This window comes from Arachis ipaensis, chromosome B6 (assembly GCF_059453495.1).
Source record: "Arachis ipaensis isolate K30076 ecotype BB chromosome B6, ASM5945349v1, whole genome shotgun sequence".
Taxonomy (NCBI): domain Eukaryota; kingdom Viridiplantae; phylum Streptophyta; class Magnoliopsida; order Fabales; family Fabaceae; genus Arachis; species Arachis ipaensis.
The window spans coordinates 109,113,244-109,122,964 of NC_142441.1; the positions used below are offsets into that span (position 1 = coordinate 109,113,244).

At 40.7% G+C, this 9,721-nt stretch overlaps 1 non-coding gene across 1 annotated transcript; it reads left to right on the forward strand.

Moving 5' to 3' along the window:
- Positions 1–4,245: 4,245 nt before the first annotated feature.
- LOC148562264 (small nucleolar RNA R71) lies at positions 4,246–4,349 on the forward strand. The gene has a single exon (XR_015886416.1). It is a non-coding gene; the product is annotated as a small nucleolar RNA R71 (small nucleolar RNA).
- Positions 4,350–9,721: the final 5,372 nt, after the last annotated feature.

Sequence of the window (9,721 nt, forward strand, 5' to 3'; positions counted from 1 at the left end):
CATGTAGTTCAACTCGGCTTGAGTGTTTACATAGAACTCCTCCCTATGTAGTTGCCTTCCTTCATTCAGTACACTGAACTCATTGGAAGTTTTCATTTGGGCTATCTGCCGCTGGTTGAGTTCTTGCAAGTGCTTCTCTTGAATCTCTTGCCTCTCATTCACTTGGTTGATGGCTTGAGTGAGCTGGGAGTATTGTTCCTGCTGCTGCTCCATTTGTTGTTTTTGCCATGCTTCCTGTTGGCTCAGCCGGTACAGTATTTGCTTTTGTCCTTCCATATGTCTCTGTCCCAAATCTTCAATGGCTCTTAGAAGGTGAGTCATATTCAAGTTAGCTGGGTCATGATGCTCTTCTTGTTGATATTCTTCCTGATGATATTCCTCTTGATGAGCTTCTCCCTGGGTCCTTTGCCTTCCTATATGTGGCCTTCTTAGTTGCTGAGCCGGTGTGGTATAGACCATTCGCTCGAGTGTGACTGGCCTCCCTGGGTTCACCCAGTCTGGGCTGCTGTCCTCAAATATTACCTTGGCCTTGTTGCACAAGCGGAGAATGGTGCTAGGGTACCAAAGTCTGGCACCTGAGTCAGCTTTCTCAGCTGACTCTTGAATCCCTTCGGCAATGAGTTCATGCACTTTGATTTCCCCACCTTGCACTAAGCATTGTACCATAGTGGCTCGATTGATGTTAACCTCTGAATTATTAGCAGCTGGTAGGATGGACCTCCTTACAAGCTCAAACCACCCTTTGGCTTCAGGGTGAAGGTCTCCTCTTTTTATGAATTTTGGTCTCCCATCTGAATACCTCTCCCAGTCAGTGGCTATGACACAGATATCTGATGCTAATTCTGAGAGCTCATCCTTATCGGGGCTTCTACTTATCCTTGCCTGATAACTCTCCTCATCAAAATGAGGTGATTTCAAGTGAAGAGCTTTTGTTATGGCACTTGGGCTGAAGTCCACCTCTCTTCCTCTCACATAGCTTTTGAAGGTTGGGATTTTGGTCTTATCTTCTCTAACTGCATTTGCATAGAATTCTTTGATGAGGTTTCCATTGATCTTCCCCTCTGGGCTGGTGAGCAATTGCCACCCCCTCCGTTCGATTTTTCTCCAAATCTGTGGTGATTCATTGGAATTGATTTGGAAGATTAATTCTGGCAATATCCTTCTGGCACTTATCCGCTCAAATTCATGCTCATGAAAGGCAGTCTTGAATCTCTTGTCATCAAAAGGAGCACTCTCCATAGGCCCCTTCCTCTTTTGCCTCTTTGAGCTTGATGATGCCATGACTTGAATTGTTGTTCGAGGGGGTTTGGTGCTTTGGATAGATGAAGAGTGGGTTGGTTAAAGCAATTTGTGATGAAGAGTTTAGTGTGCCAATAGAAGTGTGGAGAGTGGGGATTTGGATGTGAGGAGTGAGCATGCACTAAGGTTCACTTATATAAGAAAATCATGAGTGAGTGAAGGGTGTGGATTGCATGAGTGTTTACTAGATGGACGGATGGGGTTGTATATGAAGGAAAGACAAGGATCATCACTTTAATGAGAGTGATTGGTTCGGTCTTCAAGGGTTTTCTTTCTCTAATGTTGCATGGCAGCGTTTCCCCATGCATTTCCTCTTGAGACATGTGTGTATTGCTCTTCATTAAGTGGCAAAATCTCCCCCATTTAATTGTCCAATCAATCCCTTTTTATGCTTCTTTTCCTTTCCTATAAAGATTTGAAATAAGGAAATTAATATCATAAAAAAATATCTACGGCTAGAATAAAAATGAAAGAAAGGATTTGATTGTTTGTTTATGAATTCCAACTAACTAACTAACTATTGGTGGGTCCTTATATGCATTTTGGTGGCACCATGAGGTGACACCAAACTTAGTTTGGATCACTGTGATGAAAGTTTTGTGTTCAAAGCTCCCAAGACTAGCATGCAACTTGGTTTGCTTTGAACACCAAACTTGTTCCTCACTATATTCTGCATAAGAAGATTTTCACCAATTGTTTGTTAAGTTTGGATTGAAGCTCATAAAGATTGACTTATTCATTATCATCTGAAAGCATATAAAACATGGGTTGCCTCCCATGAAGCGCTTCTTTAGCGTCACTAGCTTGACGTTTTTCCTTCATCATGGTGGTTGGTAGTGCTTAAAGTCCTCCCCTCTTGCTGTGGAGTTGTATCCATTGGTTGGATCAATAATCTCCACAAGTTCCAGGGAAAGAACTCTGTTGATAGTGAAGACCTTGGGTAATTGAGATGGCACAGTAGGGAGATTAGGGGGAATATCTGGGAAGTAGGCTGAGACAACTCTATCCCCTGGAGAGAAGTCTTCCGTAGGGATCTTCTTGTTCGTCCACCCTCTTGGTACCTTCTTCTTTGTTTCTTTTGAGGTTGCCGTCCCCTTGGTGACCTCTTTTTCTAAAGGAGCTGTGGTGCTGTCTTCACCTGCCTCTAGAGGTTTAGGTTCCTCCAACTTTTCTTTGAGCTGTGGCAATTGCTGCTTTCCTTGTTTGTCAGTTAAGGGGATCTCAGAATGAACTGGCTGTGCTTCAGTGCTTGTTTCCTCCTTCAGTGTCTCATTATCATTTGTGCTTAGTTCCTTGTCCTCTTGATCTGTTTCTTGTGAGAGTTTGAAAACATTGAAGCTGAGTCGTTCATCATGGATTCTCAATATTAGCTCCCCTTTCTCTACATCAATAAATGCTCTGGCCGTGGCTAGGAATGGTCTTCCCAATATGATTGGATGAGTGTGACTCTCTTCCATGTCCAGAATGACAAAGTCTGTTGGGAGAAAGTACTTCCCAACCTTTAGCAACACATTTTCCACCACTCCTATTGCTTGTTTTTGAGTTTTGTCAGCCAGTCTGATAATGACATCTGTGGGCATTATCTCATTGATCTGCAGCCTCTTCACCAGGGATAAGGGCAGTAAGTTGATGCTGGCCCTTAAATCACATAGTGCTCTGTCGAACATGTTTTCACCTATGGCACAAGGTATATGAAAACTTCCTGGGTCTCTTCTTTTTGTAGGCAACTCAGGTTGAATAAGGGCACTACATTCCTTGTTCATCACTATAGTCTGCCCTCCCTTGAGTGAGCTTTTCCTAGGAAGAAGTTCCTTCATATACTTGATGAATGCAGGCATTTGTTGAATTACCTTGATGAATGGTATGTTCACATGCAGAGATGCAAACAAGTCTAGGAACCTTGAGTATATTCTTTTTCCCACAGCACCATTGAGCAGTTGAGGGAATGGTGCATAGAGCTTCAACAGCTCTTGCTATGAGATTTCTGGTTCTTTGTGATCTCTATCCTCCTCCTTTGTTGAGTTGTCTTCAGGATGTTTGCACACTTTGCTTTGCTTGTCTTCAATCTCTTGATCACTTGTAGTGACCATTTTGCAATCTTCCCATCTTACTTTCTTGGCTTCTCCCTTGGGGTTTTTCTCCGTGTCACTTGGGAAGCTATCAGTAGGTTTGAAAATCTTCTCAGCTAAATATCCCACCTGGAATTCCAGCTTCCTAATGGTTTCTCCCTGGTTCTTGATATTGGCTCGCACCTCCTCTTTGAACACCTTATTTTCTTGAATCTCTTGGCATATTCCTTCAAGTAAGGCTTCAATCTTAGAGAGCTTGTCATCAATTGATGAGTGATTCGGGGCAGACGTGCTGTTTTGGTTTTGATAAGTATGTGGAGAAGTGTTGTTATGGGGATGTTGAGATGTCCTCTGGGTGAATTGCTGGTGAGCTGCATTGTTGTTGGAGTTGTAACGTCTCTGGTCTTGGTTTCAATCTTTCTCACTTCCCCACCCAAAGTTTGGGTGGTTCCTCCATCCAGGGATGTAAGTCTTGTAGTATGGATCATAGTTTTTCCTTGGTGAATTCCCAATGTAATTGGCTTGCTCTTGACCCCCCTCTGCTTCTTCATTCACTCCTTCTTGTGTTGTTGACGAAGTGGAGATTGCTGCTACTTGGTTCCTCTCCATCTTCTTGGTGAGGTCAGCCAGCTGCTGGGTAATGAGCTTGTTTTGGGCCAACAGAGCATCTACATTGTTTAGCTCTATCACTCCTCTTGTGTTCCCTCTTTCGGAAGCATAGAAGTAGTCGTTCTCTGCTACTGTTTCAATAACATCTATGGCTTCCTCAATGGTCTTTTTCTTGTTCAAGGATCCTCCAGATGAATGGTTTACGGCCTTCTTTGACTCATAAGAGAGCCCTTCATAAAAGATGTGCAGCTGCACCCATTCATTGAACATGTCAGGTGGGCACCTCCTTGTTAAGTCCTTGAACCTCTCCCATGCTTCATATAGAGTCTCACCATCTTGTTGCCTGAAAGTTTGAACCTCAGCTCTCAGCCTATTAATTCGTTGAGGAGGGTAGAATCTTGCTAAGAATTTGTTCACCACATCTTCCCAAGTTGTCAAGCTCTCCCTTGGGAAGGATTCCAGCCACTTGGCTGCCTTGTCTCTGAGTGAGAAGGGAAATAAGAGCAGTCTATAGGCGTCAGGATGAACACCATTAGACTTCACTGTGTCACATATTCTCAGGAAGGTGGTTAAATGTTGATTGGGGTCTTCTTGAACACTTCCTCCAAACGAACAGTTATTCTAAACAAGGGTGATGAGCTGTGGTTTAAGTTCAAAGTTATTGGCATGGATTGTTGGCTTTTGGATACTACTTCCACAATTACCTGGGTTTGGATTGATGTAAGAGCCCAAGACTCTTCTATCCTCCCCAGCATGATTTACTCCACCTCCTCTGCCATGGTTGTGAGTCTCTTCTTCATGATGATTTTCCATGTTTTCTTCCATGTTAGGTTCAAAGTATTCCTCAAAGTGTTCCTCCTCTTCTTCAGCACCAACTACACGTTTTTCTTTTGCTTCCCTCCTTAGTCTAAGGAAGGTTCTCTCAGGTTCAGAATCAAAGAAAGTTGAAGCCCCGCTTCTTCTCTCTGTCATACAACCAACAAGTACAAGCAAAGAAAATAGGTGCAGACAGTATTTGTGTCAGAATTACTGTTAGTTGTGGGTGGTGCAATATATCAAACAGTTAGTGGGTTAGCACACAGAATTGAAAATAACAAAGAAAAATAAACGAGTAGAGGGAGAAGGGAAGAAGGTTAACTAAAACAAAAAGTAAATCATTCAAACAGAGAAATGAAATTCACAAAATAAAAATGCTCAATCTAGTGATCTTCCAATTTAATCAATGTTGATGCACAATCAATCCCCGGCAACGGCGCCATAAACTTGATGCGCAGAAAACTTGTCTCTCAACAAATCTCCCTTCGGCAAGTGTACCGAAGTTGTCGTCAAGTAAAAACTCACAATAGAGTGAGGTCGAATCCCACAGGGATTGATTGATCAAGCAACTTTAATTAGAAGAGTGTTCTAGTTGAGCGAATCCAGAATTTGGGTTGAGAGTTGCAGAAATTAAAAAGGCGGGAATGTAAATAACAGAAAAGTAAATGCTAGAATTAAAGGACTGGAAGTAAATGACTGAAAATAAATTGCAGAATTGTAAATGGGAATGGGGGATTTGCTCATAAAAGTAAATGACAGAAATTAAAGAGAATGGGTAAGATCAGAGATGGGGAGTTCATTGGGCTTAGGAGATGTTGCAATTCTCCGGATCAAGTTCATTTTCATCTCTTCCTCAATCAATGCACTCATTGATCTCCTTGGCAATCTTACGTGATTGAATTACAATTTCTTGCAATTCAATCTCTCAAATCTTGATCAATAGCCAATTCCTTGGTCAATTGCTCATGAGAAGAGATGAAGTATGGTCACTGATTATACCACATGCATTTCCCAAACCAAGTATTGAGAGGGTTATAGTCACATACCCATCCAAACCCAATTTGGTCCAGCATGAGAAAGCATTTCTAGCTTGATCTCTTCATTCCTCTTTCAAGGTTCAAAAGAGATCCAAGTTTGAATAGCTTCTCTTCCAAGATAACTACTCAGTTGGATGAAGATCGAAAGCTTTCAAGTAAAATCAAGAGGAAAGATAGAAGAAGAATAATGAAAATTAGTATTGATCCATCAATTTACAACAGAGCTCCCTAACCCAATGAAAGGGGTTTAGTTGTTCATAGCTCTTGAAAATGAAAACAAAGATGGAGAATACATCATAAAACTAGAAATTGCAAAGAAAGTAAAATACAGAGAGTAGTTCCGTTTTTCCCAGCTTCCAGAACTTCTTTACAATTCAAAGCTACTCCTATATATACTACTCTTCTCAGCTTCTAGTTTACTCTTCAAGTCTTGGGCCTTTGGATCTTGAGTTTGAAGTAGTTCTTTTCTTCATTTGGGCTTGGCTTTACTTGCAGAGAGAAAGTGCTAAGTGGGCAGAGACTTCAGCTCAGGACGTTAGGGGTGTTAATATTTAGTGAGAATATAAGTTTGAGAACGTTAGTAACACTTAACATTGTCACTAACGTTCCAATGCACCCCTTTGCCTTACGTTAAAACCCACGTTAACTAGGTTAACGTGGCTTTTCACGTTGCCTTGTTAATCCTTCGAGAACGTTAGTGACACTCAACATTGTCACTAACGTTCCAGTGTGCCCCTTCTTGTTTCACGTTAAAGCCCACGTTAACTAGGTTAATGTGGCTTCTAACGTGGTCCTTGCCAACCTTCGAGAACGTTAGTGACACTCAACATTGTCACTAACGTTCCAATGTGCCCCTGGGTCTCACGTTAGAGTCCACGTTAACTAGGTTAACGTGGCCTCTAACGTGGCCATCTTTAGCCATCCCAACGTTAGTGACAATGTTGAGTGTCACTAACGTTGGCTCATCCTTCATTCCTCATCGTTAGCTTCCACGTTAACCAAGTTAACGTGGAGGTTAACGTGACTCTTGGGGGTTGTATGGTTGCTTCAACGTTAGTGACAATGTTGAGTGTCACTAACGTTGTCGACAACTCTTCATCCTTTACGTTAGTTCCCACGTTAACCAAGTTAACGTGGGAGTTAATGTGGTACTTTGCACCATAGGCCAACGTTAGTGACAATGTTGAGTGTCACTAACGTTGGCTTCTCTTCCCCCTTTAACGTTAGAGGCCACGTTAACTAGGTTAACGTGGCTTCTAACGTGGCCACTTATGAGTACTTGCCAATGTTAGTGACAATGTTAAGTGTCACTAACGTTGGCTCAACTTCTCTTCTCCACGTTAGAGTTCACGTTAACTTAGTTAACGTGACTCTCTAACGTGGGCATTGATGGCTTTTTGAGAATGTTATTGGCAATCACTTTTCTCATTAATCTTGCAAGTTACCTCCCCTTTTCTTGCTTCCTTTTTGGTCCTGAAATCAAGCAATAAAGTGCATCAAAGCTCTAGTCCAAGTCATGAGTAATGCAACATAATATTTGTCATTAAACTTATGCAAAATCGTCATGAAATTATTTAAAATGCACAATGTATGCTTGAATCAAGGCGTACGTGAATAGTTACCTAAAACTAGCTTATTTCCTAAAGAAATGCATGAAACTAACCTAAAAACAGTAAAGAAAAGGTCAGTGAAACTGGCCAAGATGCCTTGGCATCAGCACTAGAGGCACAAATCCCGCAAGTGGAGTCACGACTAGGTAAAGTCAGCTGCACAAGAATACACGAGTAAGATGAACGCAACAACCGTGATCCTTGCGGCTTGCCACATTGGGGAACTGTTATGGCCCAGCTTAATAAGGATTGGAGGTCCACCCGATCTACTTCCAAACCCGGCGGGTCCCCGACCCGCCTAAGCCAACGCACCTCGCGTGAGGGTCTGGATAGCTAGTGGATGCTTCCAGACACAGGGGCCCAAATGAAAGAGCCCACCCGACGAGTACAGATAAAGGGAGGGGGACCTATTCCTCCCCTAGATATGTCATCCTTTTACCTTAATTAGCCGCCTCATCATACGGACGTTAACTTTAGCATCGGAGTATCCTTGTAGGTGGTCCCACACACCGATTTACCGACGATTGTGACCGCACTCCTCACCAAGCTCGCGTCCGGGTCCAGATTCTCAACATCCCACCGTTGCTCACACCTAGTCGTACAACCAACTGCCGATTTCAATGAGCAACCGAACATAAATAAATGGTGAAAAATCACACTTTACCCTTTCAAGTGAAATCTAAAATTTAGAGGATCTAAATCCTTTTTCAATAATTGCTAAATAGTCTTTATTTAATTTTATTTACAAATTAATCTTTCATCTTTTATTTAATTTTAAAATTTATTTTTATTTTATAATTACTATTTTATTATTCATCATTTATATCTATAACAATTAGAAATAACAAAAAAATAGATCTTCCATTAATCGTGACATTCATACATATGTTGCCAATGTGAATCAATGAGTATTTTTTATCTGTTAAATTCGTAAAAATTAAAAAAATTATGTTAGTTATTGGTTAAATCAATTTATTTAACACCAATTGATTGGTAAAAAATGAGTGGTGTCAAAAAATCGATTAGAAGTATAACACAATTGATTGAATTTTCTTTATTTCTTAACTCAATTATTGGAAAGAGTATAAAATCACAAGAATTTTCTTATCTTAGTTCATATGCAATATATGAATCAAGACCTACATAATACAATGCAATTCACAGGGCATCATCTCTCTGCCCAATAACTATCCCTTGAACTTGCAATCTCTTTTCATATGCTCCCATGCCCGATCTCTTTTCATACGAACCGAGCAAACCGGGCCCGTATTGGGACCAAGGCCCAATCCACTCATCTAAATAAAATGGATTAAGATCATCTCTCTCTCCCCATTCATGCATGCTGCATTGAAACACATGAGGGAAGGGTAGAAGAGAACAAACCCTTGGTCCTTGATTTCGATCTCACATAACTTTTGATTCGGAGCTTCGATTGACAAGCCGTCAGTAGCCATGCATTCGTCTTGGAATACTCTTCAAGACCCACTAAACAATTTGGTAAGAAAGTTGAGTTTTCTCACCCAGATCTTCTCATCTCAGTTTTGAAAATTGTTGAGCTTTGGTGTTGAGAATTTGTTGAATTTCGGGAAATTGTGAGATTTAGTTTAGGGATTAATTATAGTGATGTATGTGATTTAGATTTAATGTTGTTGGTAAAAAATCAAATTAGAGGTCAAACTTGTGAAATTGAAGCTTTGGATCAATTTTGGAAGCTAGGATTCATTGGTCAGAGGCGATGGTTGATAGCTTGTGTTGCGGGGAATGCTTGAGGTGTTTCGAGTTATCGGGAAATCGGCCAAGGTATGGTTTAGGTTTCTCGTATTTAATATATAATGTTCTGTGAAAACTTAGGTTAGGTGATCATAGGATAGGTGTGAATACATGAGTACGATATTTGCCTAGCTCCTTTAATTATGATTTTTTATATGGATTAAATATTTGTTGGTGGTTATTGTACATAATAAGAGTAGGATGATAAATGATGGGTTAACGATGTTTGGTATGATGAAAATGATAGATATGTATAGGTAAAGGATTGAGGATGAATTGCTGTTATAATTGTGAAGTTCATGCTTGAAAATTATATAGAAAGGAGGTATAGTTGATTATCGTAAGTTGTGGAGGCAGTATGGCTGTGATATGGTGTGTTGGTGAGTGGTTTGTAACTTTAAAATGTTGATTGAATTTGATTTTAGTAAAATGGAGGTTTAAGAGGTTTGGTGAAGTAAACTTGGAAAATGACGAATTAAGAATGAAAAGTGCGAAGATGTGACTGAATTAG